We start from the raw sequence: 18706 nt of genomic DNA, 5'->3' as shown, positions 1-18706 counted from the left end.
TATGTTGGGACTCATGTTTGAGTGGATCATGGACACACCGATAATGGCTGTTCAGTTCTCCAGACCCCTGTCGGATGTCCCGATTTTAATCAAAATTAAAAATAGTTTTAGGACATTTCAGAAATGCTGGTTGTGCATCTTGTAGTATGAGCAGTGCTACGGCGCGATTGGGCAAGGACTACTGCCAATATGCAATGAGCACTCAGCAAGACCAAAACAATGATGGCGAAGAGGAAAGCAGCAACAACAACATGTGCCATGTGGGCCGAGGTGATGGAAGACAGATTGGTGAAGCTGCGACCTATTTGTTTAATTATATTTATGTCACCTTTATTTAACCAGGTAGGCCAGTTGAGAACAAGTTCTCATTTACAACTGTGACCTGACCTGACGTACCAAATGCAGGGCAGGATCAGCGAGAGAATCCTTGTGTAACGTGAGCGCCCACATCCTGGGGTTGAGTGAAAGAAAATCTGTGAAAATGTGAGCACGTCCCAAGTTAAGATTTTAGAAGTCGTAGAGTATATGCTGTCCAGCGTAACTGTAAATGAGACAAATGATTGACAGCTTGCTGTGACAGTAAGACATAGGGAAGTAGTAGTGGTGGTGGTGGGGTGGGTGGTGCTCACTGTGCTACATACAGAAGTACAAACACGGAACTATGTGTTGTGAATTATAGGTCATGGTTACAGGGAGGAAGTGCGACATGAAAGCCCAGTATAATATGTTATTTCACTAGCAGCCGTGTGTATTTAGCCGTGAGACGAAGCATGTCCCAGTGGATTATAGACATGTTTTAAATAGAGATTGGAATGCCTCGACATGCGGAACCTATATTTATCTGCTATCGGAACATATGAGCTGATGCTTATATACGTTATTGACCTAGAAACCGTGCTTGGACATTTTTATAGCTCTTCAGAAAACCTTAACGCAGCATGGCCTAATCAAGATTGGATTAGGAGTCAATTTATTCATTTAGATTTTGATGTATAAAAAAAGCCAAGGGCTACTAAAAGGCACTAATTTGACTCAAGTCTGATTTGTGACTGCCTTTCAGTGCTCGTTACAAAGTGATTGGCTGCAACAGGAGCCTCTTTGTCGAGTTTGTTGTTTTCCAGCGGCCATTTTGTCTGCCACGAGTCACGACACAAGAACACTGCTGCACATACAGCGGGGTCATGGTAGAATGTGCACACTCACCATGTGCTTCACATGTGGACCCAATGCTGCAAAGCAGGCCTCGGATCTGGTTAGTTAGGGATAAGGGGGCCGGTAGTCCTCAGGAAATTATAAATACATATTTTTGTAAGACCTTATTTGAGTCTTCCGTTGAAAGAGAATAGAGGGACATTTATCTTTTTTTAATCATTTAAAAGGGCTTTGAACTTTGAATCTTGTGTTGGAAAACAACAGAGTTATGAGCTAAGGCTTATTCACCAGTTCTGATGTCCTCCAGGCAAGTAATAGGTCAGCGTGAACCAGTTACTAGGTGTAGATACTTGACATGGATGAATCTGAACACCTGTCCGGCTCTCAATTCCAATGTGGCAGTTCTTCTGTTTTTTTGTTTTCTACAGTACGCTTTTGTAGGCTGTCGGTCTCCTACTTCCTAGTCTATAAGCAGAAGATAACAGACCTTGAATAAATACCTTGAAGTCGATAGTAATGGCATGCAATTTTTTTCTCTTAACCAGCTGAACATCCCAGTCTCTCTTTGATATGAGTAGCAGCGGTATCGAGTGGAGAATGTATCGCTCTGGTCGGAAGTTTCCCCAAGGTACAGATCTAGGATCAGCTTCCCCTCCACCAATCCTAATCTTAACCACCAGTGGGGGAAATGCAAAACTGATCCAATATCAGCGTCTAGGGGCAACTTCCCCTCCCTATTCCAGGAGGTATCAATAGCTAACTGTGAATACTTTGAGGCCTGACATTCTTTGTCCCGCTGAGCTGGACCGGTGTCGAGCAGTTTGTGGTAAAAAATGTCACCGATTTACAATCTGAGCTGTAGAAGTGGAACTACTAGACTGACTCTTCTCCAGTATAGTCATGCCGATTACAGACCCGTTTGCCTCGGTCAGATGCTCAGACAGGTCTAGTTAATCTAGCTGCTGGTGGTGCATTGTTGAAGTGGCTTGTCAAGTGGCCTGGGCTAACATTGAATTGTTTGCCCTGTGAGATTGCTTATCGGCCACTGCCGTTGGTAGGTTGTGGGAGTTTGGGGAGAGCGGCAAGTGTTTCTCTGTTAGCTGGATGCTAGCAACTCGTGTTGCCCGGTGGCGTTTGCTATGGCTCCTCCTGTACTCGTTTTCTCATGTAACGTACATAAGCATGTATCCAAGTTAAGATAAAGATGACTATCTGTGGGAATGCTGGCTACTCTGGTTTCTAGGAAAAATGGAACAGAGATTCAGGCGCGCGCGCGCACGCGCACACACGTTTGTATCCGCGCATACATGCACAGATGAAGGCACACATACACTTCACTGTGTATGTACACACACTGTGCCTTTTGATGTTGCCTTGACCTGACGCTTACGCTTCTGCTACGGAGGCAAAAAATCTGCTGCCATTTCACTCCTGAGAGAACAATACGCCTCTGGTCTTCATTCCAGCACATGGACACCCTGGTGAGAGCAGCCTGCCCTCCTCTCGCACTCTTCCCTCATGTCCTGCAGTGCAGCGTATCCCCCCCCCCCCACACACACACACACACACACACACACACACACACACACACACACGCATCACATTCTGTTACCGTGTAGTGTGGGTTAACTGCACCTCAGGTTGATGCCAAGTTAGTCATCTTTATCTTATCTGTGGGAATGCTGGCTACTCTGGTTTCCAGGAAAAACAGAGCAGAGATTCAGACGCGCGCACACACCACACACACACATACACACGTTTGTAACCATGGCCTGAATCTGTTTTACACCCTTGCTGTGGGTAAACCATAGCGGTAGACAAGACACTAACTCACTGTGATTGACATTGACTTTGCTTATCGGTGAAGGGCACCATAGCCTGCACTACAAAAACAACTAAAACCGCAATCTCCAGTCTACTCTTCTCCACCAACGCACCATCGCCATGACCGACAGCATGACATCATGCCAGCAGTATCATCTAACAGCTCTCTTCACCCCAAATGTCCCAGTAATCATTACTTACCATTAAAAAAAAACGTTTAATGTGTCACCGTAGAGACCAGTAACTGCAGCCGTGTGTAATCTGACCTGCGTTCAGAGCACCAATGACAGAGGCATGACGGCACAGGGTACATCAATATTGTGCTGACAGGAACACTGTGGGATGATGGGAAAGAAGTGTGGCAAATGTCATACAATGTTTTTCTAATCAGTCAGGTGACTCAAACGAGAAATGTTTGCCACAGGCCCCAAATACCGCCCCTACACCTCTGCCTGTTTAATCGCCATCTCTTGAAGGAGAAAGACCCCTCTCTGAGACTAACTGTATGACATTTTGCAAGCATTCAATAGTATTCATTTCATCGATAGTTTCCTGTCCCTGATTATTTCTAGGAGAATAAAGGTATATCCCGACATTGATTTGAGCCCTCCAAGATGGCACTGTTTGACTGAGAACTGCGCTGCAGATGTGGTATTGTTCCTATCATGTAGCCTGGCTACGATTTTGAAGTTGCCCTCTATACAGACGGTATGCAGACAGCCGATAGACTATAGTAGGGATCCAGTATCAATTAGCATTCGCTTAGCTCTCCTGGAAGGACTCCCCAGGGTGACAACCAGCTCATCTCTACTTCAGACAGACCCTACTTCAGGAGGTCGGATGTAGTTGGGATCAGACCACGATAATTGGTCAGGCTCGCCCTTGAAGGAAAGTGCTCAATGTACCCAACGCGGTGCAATCTCCTCATGCAAATCACCCGACGTTCCCAAGATTTATGCGTCTCGCTGCCTCTTCATACTGTGTTGGCCAACCACAAACCCTTCCTAGTCTGAATAAGCTAACACACTGACCTTAGCTGTGGGCTGTGTATCTGGTGGCTGATGGACTGAATCTGGGGTTCTTCCGCTTGGGCTCTAGGGGACAGATTGTAGCCTGCTTTGTTCTCGTGGTGTTCCAGCAGGCGTGCCTGCCTACGGAGTAGTAATAGGCCTAATAGTATGGTGGTGGTGGTAGAAGCAACTGAGGCCACCGCCAGATATCACCTCTTAACCAGGCCCAGAGCGACGGACAGCCCGGTCTGCTGTGGCTCAAATGGATGGCTCCATGTAGTACCAGCCTCTGGTCTCTATCAATGGAGGTTGGGTGTAGAGAGTGTAGAGGGTGTGTGCGTGTGGGTCTGTGAGGTGCTGTTCTGACGCTTCTGAGCTTAAGATCAGAGATGGCCTTATCGCTTGAAATCCCATATAGCCAGGCATATGGATGCACTTACAGTAGACACCAGTCTTGTATCCGGCTGTATAGCTACGTTTGCTCTGACTACATTTATTAGCTAGCTAGCAACATGCAACCCTGCATCCCACTGCTGGCTTGCTTCTGATGGGAGACCAGATGCTGCTGGTAGTGGTATTGGAGGGCCAGTAGAAGGCACTGGCTGAATTCCCAATTTGGCCCTCATACCACCATGGCCACCGAATCATCCTAAACTTCCAAATGGCTTATTCATCCCCCATCTTCCCTGTAACTATTATCCAGGTCGTTGCTCTAAATGAGGATGTGTCCTCCGTGTCCTCCGTCAACTTACCTAGTCAAATAAATAATAATAAAAACTAGCGATTAATGGCTTACAAGACTTAGCCACAACTTGCTAAGAAAAGGCAATAAATAAAAAATATAAACGTAACATATTACAGTTCCTTTTAAGGAATTCAATCAATTGAAATACGTTCATTACAAGGAATTAAGATATACATCTGTTGCTCACTGATACCTTACAATAAGTTAGGGGTGTATTTGGTGTGACCACCGTTTGCCTCGTGCAGCGGGACACATCTGCTTCGCTTAGAGTTGATCAGGTTGTTTGTGGCCTGGGAATGTTGTCCCACTCGTCTTCAATGGCTGTGCAATTGACATTCAATTCTCTGGCAACAGCTCTGGTGGACATTCCTGCAGTCATCACGCCAATTTGCAGGGTCCCTCAACTTTAGATATCTGTGGCATTGTGTCGTGTGACAAAACTACACATTTTAGAATGGCCTTTTATTGTCCCCAGCACAAGGTGAACCTGTGTAATGATCATGTTGTTTAATCAGCTGCTAGACATGCCACACCTGTCGGGTGGATAGATTATCTTGGCAAAAGAGAAATGCTTACTAACAGGGACGTAAACAAATTTGTGCACAACATTTGAGAGCAGATTTTTGTGCGTATTGAACATTTCTGTGATCTTTTTATTTCTGCTCGTGAAACAAATGATAGATGAGGCAGATATGCATACAATCAGGGGTAAATAAAATGTATAATAAATAAAAAGCAACATGTGGAGAGAGTCATGTGAATAGAGGCACTGCAGATAGTGCTGATGACTGGTCCTTCCGAACCACGCATGAACAAAGGGAATCTATATTCGGAGAGCCTGTTTCTGTCCTGCCCTTGACTTTGGTGCAGGGCATGTGATGTCCATAGCCTCTTTGTCGCAAAACTCCCCGATCTTCTCAAAAAGATACGTTTGTCAAGCTGTGTCCAGTCCAGGCGGTGCTTCTACAGGCAGACCATCTACGGGAGGAATGATGTCAGCGTTGCGCAGCAGCTGAAACCTGTTCCCGACTGAGTCTGAACGTTTGATGATGACGACACCAGGCTCCAGAGCATCAAAGCTGTAAAACAGGAAATAAATAAAAAGATTGAGGTAGACATTACAATTACACAACATCAATTACACCTCACAAGTATAGTACCTCATACAATACAATGAAAATTATATTCAGTGCTAGTCCTGCTTGATCTATGGCAGCGCCATGAAGTCAGGTGTTGTTGCCAGCCATAACTTTCCACCAGCACCGTACCATCCTCCAGTCCAACCAGCTGTGGGATGTTGACCCCTGGCACAGTGCTGTCCTTCACAACACCAGCCATCTCTGACAAAATGCCAGTCGTATTGGAGGTCAATTAAATAATCATAACATGTTGTTTATGCTTTACATTTACATTTACATTTAAGTCATTTAGCAGACGCAAGGTTTGTCATTGATTCCTTGTAGAGCTGCTTTTGTCACATGGCAGCAGCATCTTTCCACCAAGTGTTTTTGTCCTATTATCCTCTGTGTAGACTTTGATGAAGGTCACGCTCCTCATGCTTTAGGTGTAACCTGTGCTTGGGCCAGCTCTCTTTTTGATGGGAGGAATTAGACCATTCTCCCTCTATGATTGGTGGAGGAGAGTCCGGTGTGTTCTACTGATGCTGAAAGACACACATTCCAGATGCAAATATTTTAGCATTATTATACAATAGATGGTCGTAATCACCGTCAGACACCTGAGTAACTTGATGGGTCGTCAGCTAGCTAAAAGTGAGCTTTAACTTGGGGTCTTTTGTTTAGACAAAAGTTTATCTAGCTAAACAATGAACCATAATCTCAATCCATAAAATGTTAGCAATACAAACCGATTGTCATTGCTAGCTAAAATGAACCAAATAGGGTCAATGTTAGCTAGTTAGCTAGCTAACATTAGGCTATAACTAGCGATGCGAAATGGGTTGGAGCGAGCGGTCGGTCGAGCGGTCGCATCCGCATTTCGCTCCGCAGGTAGTATAACTTTTTCATTACATTTCATTACATTTCATTATAGTACAACGGTTTGATTTGTCTAATCTTAGCAATTTCTTCTTATCTAGCTACATAGCCGTCTTTGTATCAAAGATAATTGCGTAATTATCGTATTTCGTCGTCCTAACGTAGTCTTTACTGCTCTGCCCAGCAGCTAGCCAGCTAGCAAACGTCCACCGATTAGCAGCACTGTAGAAACTATTACACTCAACTGAACGACTTGATTAGTGTAGTGTTAGCTAGCTACATAGCTGTCTTTGCTGTCTTCGTATCCAAGATAATTGTGTAGTTTAGAGTGTGTAGTCTTAGAGTGATTATCTTAATTTACCGAGGTTAGCTAGCCAGCTATTTGTCGTCCTTAACGTAGGAGACACTGCTAGCTAGCCAACAGCTAGCCAACGTCTTCCGAATAGAACTCAACAACCCGGTCGCATTCCACTTCGCTCCACAGGTAGTATCACATTTTCACTTCATTTCATTACAGTACAACGGTTTGATTTGTTTGATCGTAGCTAGCTACATAGCCGTCTTTGTATCAAAGATAATTGTGTAGTCTAGAGCGATTTTCTAGGTTAGCTAGCCAGCTATTGTCGTTTTTTTAACGCAACGTAACGTAATCAACACTGCTAGCTAGCCAGCTAGCCCCCGAATAGCAGCACTGTAGAAACTATTACACTCAACGGAATGACTTGATTAGTGTAGTGTCAACAACGCAGCCACTGCCAGCTAGCCTACAAAGTCAACAACGCAGCCACTGCCAGCTAGCCTACTTCAGCAGTACTGTATCTTTTTAATCATTTTAGTCAATAAGATTCTTGCTACGTAAGCTTAACTTTCTGAACATTCGAGACGTGTAGTTCACTTGTCATTCCAATCTCCTTTGCATTAGCGTAGCCTCTTCTGTAGCCTGTCAACTATGTGTCTGTCTATCCCTGTTCTCTCCTCTCTGCACAGACCATACAAACGCTCCACACCGCGTGGCCGCGGCCACCCTAATCTGGTGGTCCCAGCGCGCACGACCCACGTGGAGTTCCAGGTCTCCGGTAGCCTCTGGAACTGCCGATCTGCGGCCAACAAGGCAGAGTTCATCTCAGCCTATGCCTCCCTCCAGTCCCTCGACTTCTTGGCACTGACGGAAACATGGATCACCACAGATAACACTGCCACTCCTACTGCTCTCTCTTCGTCCGCCCACGTGTTCTCGCACACCCCGAGAGCTTCTGGTCAGCGGGGTGGTGGCACCGGGATCCTCATCTCTCCCAAGTGGTCATTCTCTCTTTCTCCCCTTACCCATCTGTCTATCGCCTCCTTTGAATTCCATGCTGTCACAATTACCAGCCCTTTCAAGCTTAACATCCTTATCATTTATCGCCCTCCAGGTTCCCTCGGAGAGTTCATCAATGAGCTTGATGCCTTACATTTACATTTACATTTAAGTCATTTAGCAGACGCTCTTATCCAGAGCGACTTACAAATTGGTGCATTCACCTTATGACATCCAGTGGAACAGTCACTTTACAATAGTGCATCTAAAACTTAAGGGGGGGTGAGAGGGATTACTTATCCTATCCTAGGTATTCCTTAAAGAGGTGGGGTTTCAGGTGTCTCCGGAAGGTGGTGATTGACTCCGCTGTCCTGGCGTCGTGAGGGAGTTTGTTCCACCATTGGGGGCCAGGGCAGCGAACAGTTTTGACTGGGCTGAGCGGGAGCTGTACTTCCTCAGTGGTAGGGAGGCGAGCAGGCCAGAGGTGGATGAACGCAGTGCCCTTGTTTGGGTGTAGGGCCTGATCAGAGCCTGGAGGTACTGAGGTGCCGTTCCCCTCACAGCTCCGTAGGCAAGCACCATGGTCTTGTAGCGGATGCGAGCTTCAACTGGAAGCCAGTGGAGAGAACGGAGGAGCGGGGTGACGTGAGAGAACTTGGGAAGGTTGAACACCAGACGGGCTGCGGCGTTCTGGATGAGTTGAAGGGGTTTAATGGCACAGGCAGGGAGCCCAGCCAACAGCGAGTTGCAGTAATCCAGACGGGAGATGACAAGTGCCTGGATTAGGACCTGTGCCGCTTCCTGTGTGAGGCAGGGTCGTACTCTGCAGATGTTGTAGAGCATGAACCTACAGGAACGGGCCACCGCCTTGATGTTGGTTGAGAACGACAGGGTGTTGTCCAGGATCACGCCAAGGTCCTTGGCGCTCTGGGAGGAGGACACAATGGAGTTGTCAACCGTGATGGTGAGATCATGGAACGGGCAGTCCTTCCCCGGGAGGAAGAGCAGCTCCGTCTTGCCGAGGTTCAGCTTGAGGTGGTGATCCATCATCCACACTGATATGTCTGCCAGACATGCAGAGATGCGATTCGCCACCTGGTCATCAGAAGGGGGAAAGGAGAAGATTAATTGTGTGTCGTCTGCATAGCAATGATAAGAGAGACCATGTGAGGTTATGACAGAGCCAAGTGACTTGGTGTATAGCGAGAATAGGAGAGGGCCAAGAACAGAGCCCTGGGGGACACCAGTGGTGAGAGCGCGTGGTGAGGAGACAGATTCTCGCCACGCCACCTGGTAGGAGCGACCTGTCAGGTAGGACGCAATCCAAGCGTGGGCCGCGCCGGAGATGCCCAACTCGGAGAGGGTGGAGAGGAGGATCTGATGGTTCACAGTATCGAAGGCAGCCGATAGGTCTAGAAGGATGAGAGCAGAGGAGCGAGAGTTAGCTTTAGCGGTGCGGAGCGCCTCCGTGATACAGAGAAGAGCAGTCTCAGTTGAATGACTAGTCTTGAAACCTGACTGATTTGGATCAAGAAGGTCATTCAGAGAGAGATAGCGGGAGAGCTGGCCAAGGACGGCACGTTCAAGAGTTTTGGAGAGAAAAGAAAGAAGGGATACTGGTCTGTAATTGTTGACATCGGAGGGATCGAGTGTAGGTTTTTTCAGAAGGGGTGCAACTCTCGCTCTCTTGAAGACGGAAGGGACGTAGCCAGCGGTCAGGGATGAGTTGATGAGCGAGGTGAGGTAAGGGAGAAGGTCTCCGGAAATGGTCTGGAGAAGAGAGGGGATAGGGTCAAGCGGGCAGGTTGTTGGGCGGCCGGCCGTCACAAGACGCGAGATTTCATCTGGAGAGAGAGGGGGAGAAAGAGGTCAGAGCACAGGGTAGGGCAGTGTGAGCAGAACCAGCGGTGTCGTTTGACTTAGCAAACGAGGATCGGATGTCGTCGACCTTCTTTTCAAAATGGTTGACGAAGTCATCTGCAGAGAGGGAGGAGGGGGAGGGGGAGGAGGATTCAGGAGGGAGGAGAAGGTGGCAAAGAGCTTCCTAGGGTTAGAGGCAGATGCTTGGAATTTAGCGTGGTAGAAAGTGGCTTTAGCAGCAGAGACAGAGGAGGAAAATGTAGAGAGGAGGGAGTGAAAGGATGCCAGGTCCGCAGGGAGGCGAGTTTTCCTCCATTTCCGCTCGGCTGCCCGGAGCCCTGTTCTGTGAGCTCGCAATGAGTCATCGAGCCACGGAGCGGGAGGGGAGGACCGAGCCGGCCTGGAGGATAGGGGACATAGAGAGTCAAGGGATGCAGAGAGGGAGGAGAGGAGGGTTGAGGAGGCAGAATCAGGAGATAGGTGGGAGAAGGTTTGAGCGGAGGGAAGAGATGATAGGATGGAAGAGGAGAGAGTAGCGGGGGAGAGAGAGCGAAGGTTGGGACGGCGCGATACCATCCGAGTAGGGGCAGTGTGGGAGGTGTTGGATGAGAGCGAGAGGGAAAAGGATACAAGGTAGTGGTCGGAGACTTGGAGGGAGTTGCAATGAGGTTAGTGGAAGAACAGCATCTAGTAAAGATGAGGTCTAGCGTATTGCCTGCCTTGTGAGTAGGGGGGGAAGGTGAGAGGGTGAGGTCAAAAGAGGAGAGGAGTGGAAAGAAGGAGGCAGAGAGGAGTGGAAAGAAGGAGGCAGAGAGGAAAGAGTCAAAGGTAGACGTGGGGAGGTTAAAGTCGCCCAGAACTGTGAGAGGTGAGCCGTCCTCAGGAAAGGAGCTTATCAAGGCATCAAGCTCATTGATGAACTCTCCGAGGGAACCTGGAGGGCGATAAATGATAAGGATGTTAAGCTTGAAAGGGCTAGTAACTGTGACAGCATGGAATTCAAAGGAGGCGATAGACAGATGGGTAAGGGGAGAAAGAGAGAATGACCACTTGGGAGAGATGAGGATCCCGGTGCCACCACCCGCTGACCAGACGCTCTCGGGGTGTGCGAGAACACGTGGGCGGACGAAGAGAGAGCAGTAGGAGTAGCAGTGTTGTCTGTGGTGATCCATGTTTCCGTCAGTGCCAAGAAGTCGAGGGACTGGAGGGAGGCATAGGCTGAGATGAACTCTGCCTTGTTGACCGCAGATTGGCAGTTCCAGAGGCTACCGGAGACCTGGAACTCCACGTGGGTCGTGCGCGCTGGACCACCAGAGTAGGGTGGCCGCGGCCACGCGGTGTGGAGCGTTTGTATGGTCTGTGCAGAGAGGAGAGAACAGGGATAAACAGACACATAGTTGACAGGCTACAGAAGAGGCTACGCTAATGCAAAGGAGATTGGAATGACAAGTGGACTACACGTCTCGAATGTTCAGAAAGTTAAGCTACGTAGCAAGAATCTTATTGACTAAAATGATTAAAATGATACAGTACTGCTGAAGTAGGCCAGCTGGCAGTGGGTGCGTTGTTGACACTACACTAATCAAGTCGTTCCGTTGAGTGTAATAGTTTCTGCAGTGTTGCTATTCGGGGGGCTAGCTGGCTAGCTAGCAGTGTTGTTTACGTTACGTTGCGTTAAAAGAACGACAATAGCTGGCTACCTTAATAAGCTCCTTTCCTGAGGACGGCTCACCTCTCACAGTTCTGGGCGACTTTAACCTGCCCACGTCTACCTTTGACTCATTCCTCTCTGCCTCCTTCTTTCCACTCCTCTCCTCTTTTGACCTCACCCTCTCACCTTCCCCCCCTACTCACAAGGCAGGCAATACGCTCGACCTCATCTTTACTAGATGCTGTTCTTCCACTAACCTCATTGCAACTCCCCTCCAAGTCTCCGACCACTACATTGTATCCTTTTCCCTCTCGCTCTCATCCAACACTTCCCACACTGCCCCTACTCGGATGGTATCGCGCCGTCCCAACCTTCGCTCTCTCTCCCCCGCTACTCTCTCCTCTTCCATCCTATCATCTCTTCCCTCTGCTCAAACCTTCTCCAACCTATCTCCTGACTCTGCCTCCTCAACCCTCCTCTCCTCCCTCTCTGCATCCTTTGACTCTCTATGCCCCCTATCCTCCAGGCCGGCTCGGTCCTCCCCTCCCGCTCCGTGGCTCGACGACTCATTGCGAGCTCACAGAACAGGGCTCCGGGCAGCCGAGCGGAAATGGAGGAAAACTCGCCTCCCTGCGGACCTGGCATCCTTTCGCTCCCTCCTCTCTACATTTTCCTCTTCTGTCTCTGCTGCTAAAGCCACTTTCTACCACTCTAAATTCCAAGCTTCTGCCTCTAACCCTAGGAAGCTCTTTGCCACCTTCTCCTCCCTCCTGAATCCCCCTCCTCCCTCTCTGCAGATGACTTCGTCAACCATTTTGAAAAGAAGGTCGACGACATCCGATCCTCATTTGCTAAGTCAAGCGACACCGCTGGTTCTGCTCACACTGCCCTACCCTGTGCTCTGACCTCTTTCTCCCTCTCTCCCAGATGAAATCTCGCGTCTTGTGACGGCCGGCCGCCCAACAACCTGCCCGCTTGACCCTATCCCCTCCTCTCTTCTCCAGACCATTTCCGGAGACCTTCTCCCTTACCTCACCTCGCTCATCAACTCATCCCTGACCGCTGGCTATGTCCCTTCCGTCTTCAAGAGAGCGAGAGTTGCACCCCTTCTGGAAAAACCTACACTCGATCCCTCCGATGTCAACAACTACAGACCAGTATCCCTTCTTTCTTTTCTCTCCAAAACTCTTGAACGTGCCGTCCTTGGCCAGCTCTCCCGCTATCTCTCTCAGAATGACCTTCTTGATCCAAATCAGTCAGGTTTCAAGACTAGTCATTCAACTGAGACTGCTCTTCTCTGTATCACGGAGGCGCTCCGCACCACTAAAGCTAACTCTCTCTCCTCTGCTCTCATCCTTCTAGACCTGTCGGCTGCCTTCGATACTGTGAACCATCAGATCCTCCTCTCCACCCTCTCCGAGTTGGGCATCTCCGGCGCGGCCCACGCTTGGATTGCGTCCTACCTGACAGGTCGCTCCTACCAGGTGGCGTGGCGAGAATCTGTCTCCTCACCACGCGCTCTCACCACTAGTGTCCCCCAGGGCTCTGTTCTAGGCCCTCTCCTATTCTCGCTATACACCAAGTCACTTGGCTCTGTCATAACCTCACATGGTCTCTCCTATCATTGCTATGCAGACGACACACAATTAATCTTCTCCTTTCCCCCTTCTGATGACCAGGTGGCGAATCGCATCTCTGCATGTCTGGCAGACATATCAGTGTGGATGACGGATCACCACCTCAAACTGAACCTCGGCAAGACTGAGCTGCTCTTCCTCCCGGGGAAGGACTGCCCGGTCCATGATCTCGCCATCACGGTTGACAACTCCATTGTGTCCTCCTCCCAGAGCGCTAAGAACCTTGGCGTGATCCTGGACAACACCCTGTCGTTCTCAACTAACATCAAGGCGGTGGCCCGTTCCTGTAGGTTCATGCTCTACAACATCCGCAGAGTACGACCCTGCCTCACACAGGAAGCGGTGCAGGTCCTAATCCAGGCACTTGTCATCTCCCGTCTGGATTACTGCAACTCGCTGTTGGCTGGGCTCCCTGCCTGTGCCATTAAACCCCTACAACTCATCCAGAACGCCGCAGCCCGTCTGGTGTTCAACCTTCCCAAGTTCTCTCACGTCACCCCGCTCCTCCGCTCTCTCCACTGGCTTCCAGTTGAAGCTCGCATCCGCTACAAGACCATGGTGCTTGCCTACGGAGCTGTGAGGGGAACGGCACCTCAGTACCTCCAGGCTCTGATCAGGCCCTACACCCAAACAAGGGCACTGCGTTCATCCACCTCTGGCCTGCTCGCCTCCCTACCACTGAGGAAGTACAGTTCCCGCTCAGCCCAGTCAAAACTGTTCGCTGCTCTGGCCCCCCAATGGTGGAACAAACTCCCTCACGACGCCAGGACAGCGGAGTCAATCACCACCTTCCGGAGACACCTGAAACCCCACCTCTTTAAGGAATACCTAGGATAGGATAAGTAATCCTTCTCACCCCCCCCTTTAAGATTTAGATGCACTATTGTAAAGTGACTGTTCCACTGGATGTCATAAGGTGAATGCACCAATTTTGTAAGTCGCTCTGGATAAGAGCGTCTGCTAAATGACTTAAATGTAAATGTAAATGTAAATGGCATTCCGAGAGAACATCATACACATAATGTTAGCTAGCGAGCCAGTCATCTCACGTCAGCTATCTAGCTAACAGTACGCTTTAACTTGCAATGGAAACAACTTTCTGACAAAATTAGAAAAGTATAATATCTGAAACTGTAGCTAGACTCTTACCGGTATACATGGATGAATGTTTCACAGCAGACTTCAACCCCTTTCATTAAATAAGACGTCCTGTGAACGTTTCTGTTTTGTTTGTACAGATTGCTTGGCCCGTTGTGTCAAGTCACTCTGGTTCACACTGACCGTGTGCAATGCCATAATAATCATCTTAAACTTTAACCCCCACCCAAACTCGGACCATTTTACCAGCCCTGGCAGAGCTGTTTTGGCTGTTTTCATGTTATCCAGAGCGTTGGTGACTAACTGTGTTCCTGGCAGCAATTAATTCCGCTTTTTTTGCTGACATTTACTGACACCAGCCATATTCAACGGTTGTTCAGCGTTCGTAAATTAATCAGTTATTCTGCACTCTGGCACACTCAGATGTTTACAACTCTCCTGTGAAGTAGTGACCTGCAACATACGCCTAGTTTCCTAAAACGGGTCACATATTTCCTTCTATGTTGCCAGCTATTGTGGCAGACCCAAGGACTCTCAACAGGTTATTGGGTTTGTTATGCTAGCCTTTCTAGGATAGCTTTCATAACGTTGGACTAAGTACAGCAGGCGGTCTACCTGAGAGCTAGCGTTAGCATGTTTCTGTCTAATCATGAGCTCCTGTTAGCACATCTCTCTCCATAATCCATATCCCCAGCTCACTGCACGTTCTCCAATGAGCTCCCAACATCTGTTCCCTGGATTATACTCATCCCGCGTCTCTCCTATCACTTGCTCCCTCTTTCTCACTCTCTTTTTCTGGAACATTCCCCTTTCCCCCCCCTCTCAGGAAATTGTACAGGATGCATGTACCTTAGCAGACAGCTGTACATGGTATACGAAGACAGTTGTTACGTTGGTCTTTCCTGTTGAAGCTATACTATGTTCAATACGTATCATTGGCTCCTTTGGCTGTCCGTTGTCTCGTTGCTCTTCTACATGACAGTTGAAGTCTGATTTCTGGACACTTAGCCATTTGTGTAGCCTCACTTTTTAAACTAGGGCTGGCACAATTACCGTATAACCGTGTAACCAACGGTTATTGATGAAGACCACCAAGAAAAGAAAATAACGGGTGTCTTCGGAAAGTATTCAGACCCCTTGGCTTTTTCCACATTTTGTTACGTTACAGCCTTATTCTAAAATGAATTAAATATATATACATCCTCAGCAATTTACACAATATCCCATAATGACAAAGTGAAAACAACATTTTATAGACAATTTTGCAAATGTATTAAAATTTTAAAAAAACTGATACCGTATTTACATAAGTATTCAGACCCTTTGCTATGAGACTTGAAATTGAGCTCAGGTGCTTCCTGTTTCCATTGATCATCCTTGAGATGTTTCTACAACTTGATTGGAGTCCACCTGTGGTAATTGAAATTGGAAAGGCACACACCGGTCTATATAATGTCCCACAGTTGACAGTGCATGTCGGAGCAAAAACCAAGCCATGAGGTCGAATTAATTGTCCGTAGAGCTCCGAGACAGGATTGTGTCAAGGCAGAGATCTGGGGAAGGCTACCGAAACATTTCTGCATCAGTGAAGGTCCCCAAGAACACAGTAGCCTCCATCATTCTTAAATGGAAGAAGTTTTTGGAACCACCAAGACTCTTCCTAGAGCTGGCTGCCCAGCCAAACTGAGCAATCGGGAGAGAAGGGCGGGGAGGTAACAGAGCTCCAGAGTTCCTCTGTGGAGATGGTTGTCCTTCTGGAAGGTTCTCCCATCTCTGCAGCACTCCACCAATCAGGCCAATATGGTTGCCAGACAGAATCCACTCCGCAGTAAAAGGCACATGACAGCCCACTTAGAGTTTGCCAAAAGGCACCTAAAGACTCTCAGACCATGAGGAACAATCATGCTGTGGGCATGTTTTTCAGTGGCAGGGACTGGGAGACTAGTCGGGATCGAGGCAAAGATAAATGGAGCGATCCCTGATGAAAACCTGCTCCAGAGCGCTCACCGACCTTAAGCACACAGCCAAGACAACGCAGGAGGGGCTTCGGGACAATTCTCAATAGGAGAAACTCCCCAAATACAGGTGTGCCAAGCTTGTAGCGTCATACTCCAGGCTGTAATCACTGCCGAAGGTGCTTCAACAAAGTACTGAGTAAATTATCTGAATACATTATCTGAATGTAAATGTGATATTTCAGCTTTAGATTTATTTAAATAAGTAAACATGTCTAAACCTCTTTTTGCTTCGTCATTATTGTGTGTAGATTTAGGGGAGGGTGGGGAGAAATTCAATACATTTTTTAACAATGCTATAACTTAACAAAATGTGGAAAAAGTCAAATGGTCTGAATACTTTCTGAAGGCACTGTATATGTCTATTAGCAGGGTTTCCCATCCCTCTCCTAGGACCCCCCCCCTCCCAAATGTTTAACATTTTAGCTTTAACTCTAAACTGGCACACATGATTTAAACTAATCACCAAGCCCTTTGGCTCATAATTACCTCAACTTTACAAAGCACTGGTGGTGATTTATATAATTATTTATCAATTTATTAACTTGTTTGTTTTGGGGACAAACAACTGACTGAGGACTGTGTGGCGGGGCATTCGTGAGGTTGAGTCCGTTTCTGCGGTAACGGGGACTCTTATTGTGATTTGTTGCTCCTTGCTGAAATTGAGAATGTTCATTCGAATGATTTTAGAACTGATGTGGTGCTTGCAATGGAATGCCTTTTTTTTGTCTTGTCAAGTGAGTCTAATCAACAAATCACAGCATATATTGATGTGTACATATATTGATCCTGCTTTTACTTCATACTTTGCTGCTGTGGGCAGAGCCGGAAGAAGAACTGTGACATCCCACTCCCTCATTTTCTTCAGTTTAAATGGAAATCATTGAACAAAGTAGACCCCCAGCTGCTATCGAATTAGTCTATTGGAGAGCCACCGCCCTTACGTTTACCATTTTTCTCTCCAACGGTAAACGGCCTGAGTCTATGGGTACACTCGCAATGGCTGCCAGTCAACCCATTATGCCGTCGTTGATTTGAATGGGGACGCCCATGCTATTCGTTCTATTTCTATGGTTGCACACGCAGTCAGGAGCGCACATTTCTGTGTTTTTGTTGTTGTTGCTATTTGAACGGTTATTACGGTGAACTCTGTCATTTGGCTGGCCAATTATGGTCATCCAAAATGCCATGACCGTCACAGCCCTACTTTAAACTCTACCTTTTCATTTTGACTGGGCTATTATGTCCAGGGCGAAAAACTCTTATGTCGACAACACAGTTCACCAAAAAAAAAAAAAGAAAGATTGTCCTTGCTATCACTCAAGACATGCTATCCCGACATCACTCGTACTGCACACAGTTCTCTTGATTGTATAATGTACTGCCTGTACAGTATACACCCTCCTCCTTGTCAGTCTCTGCATGTGTTGTGCAACTGGCATGAATTAAACAAACGTGTTATCCCAGTTGATTTCTCCCACGGCCGCTGCTGTGTTGTGTAATTATTCATGTGCGCGAGAACTGCTGCTCGGTGTGGGAGTTCAGGATCTCTAAAGATGTGGTGTGTATTGACACACTAGATGTGTGTTCTGTTCATGTCCATTTTCAGTAAAAGTCAGGCCTTGGCTTTGTTGCTATGCTCATACTCATTTTATTCAGGGCTATGTTGTGTTCAGTACAGATTAGTTTAACTCAGACCAGTCACCTGTATTTGCACAAGTCACCCATCTTTGCACATAATACCACGTTATACCTAAGCAAGTTAAACATGTCTTCGTGTCATAGACTGCACAACTGCAGCACACCCACACACAAAGACAGAATGAAATGGCCTAGCGCAGGAAATGTATTGTCCAAATGGGCTTGATTCAATCGGGCCCTGCTAACTTGGTGACCGGCCAATCAGATTTAGATGAGATTGAAGACATTAGGCATTTTAATTGGAGGCCAGTTCCATCATGGGCTGAGCCAGTGAATCGGATCTGCACTCTGCAGCAGTGACCTCACCAACTTGATCCAGTTAGCCTCGCTAGCTATCATCTATCAAACTAATACTTTATCTAGTCAAGAAGAGTACACAAAACATTAGGAACACCTTCCTAATATTGAATTGCACCAGCGTTTCTGCTGCTCCAGAGTCCAATGGCGGCGAGCTTTCCACCACCCCTCCCGACGCTTGTGTGTGCGACTGCTCGGCTACGGAAACCCATTTCATGAATCTCCCGACGAACAGTTCTTGTGCTGACGTTGTAGTTAGGAACTCAGTTTAGAGTTTCGTAACCAGAGGACAGACAATGAAACTTTTATTTTTGATCTTGTGTGGCCTACCACTTTGTGGCTGAGCTGTTGTTGCTCCTAGACGTTGCCACGTCATAATAACAGCACTATTATATATATATATATTGTATAACCAATGTTCA

General features: G+C 47.5%; 1 protein-coding gene across 10 annotated transcripts in view; it reads left to right on the top strand.

Annotated features, from left to right (window-relative positions):
* myo9ab (myosin IXAb) overlaps positions 1-18706 on the top strand; it is a 238292-nt gene that overhangs the window by 69210 nt on the left and 150376 nt on the right. The window lies entirely within an intron of this gene.

The sequence above is a fragment of the Oncorhynchus gorbuscha genome, linkage group LG01, assembly GCF_021184085.1.
Source record: "Oncorhynchus gorbuscha isolate QuinsamMale2020 ecotype Even-year linkage group LG01, OgorEven_v1.0, whole genome shotgun sequence".
NCBI lineage: Eukaryota > Metazoa > Chordata > Actinopteri > Salmoniformes > Salmonidae > Oncorhynchus > Oncorhynchus gorbuscha.
This window is presented reverse-complemented; position numbering and strand designations above follow the sequence as displayed.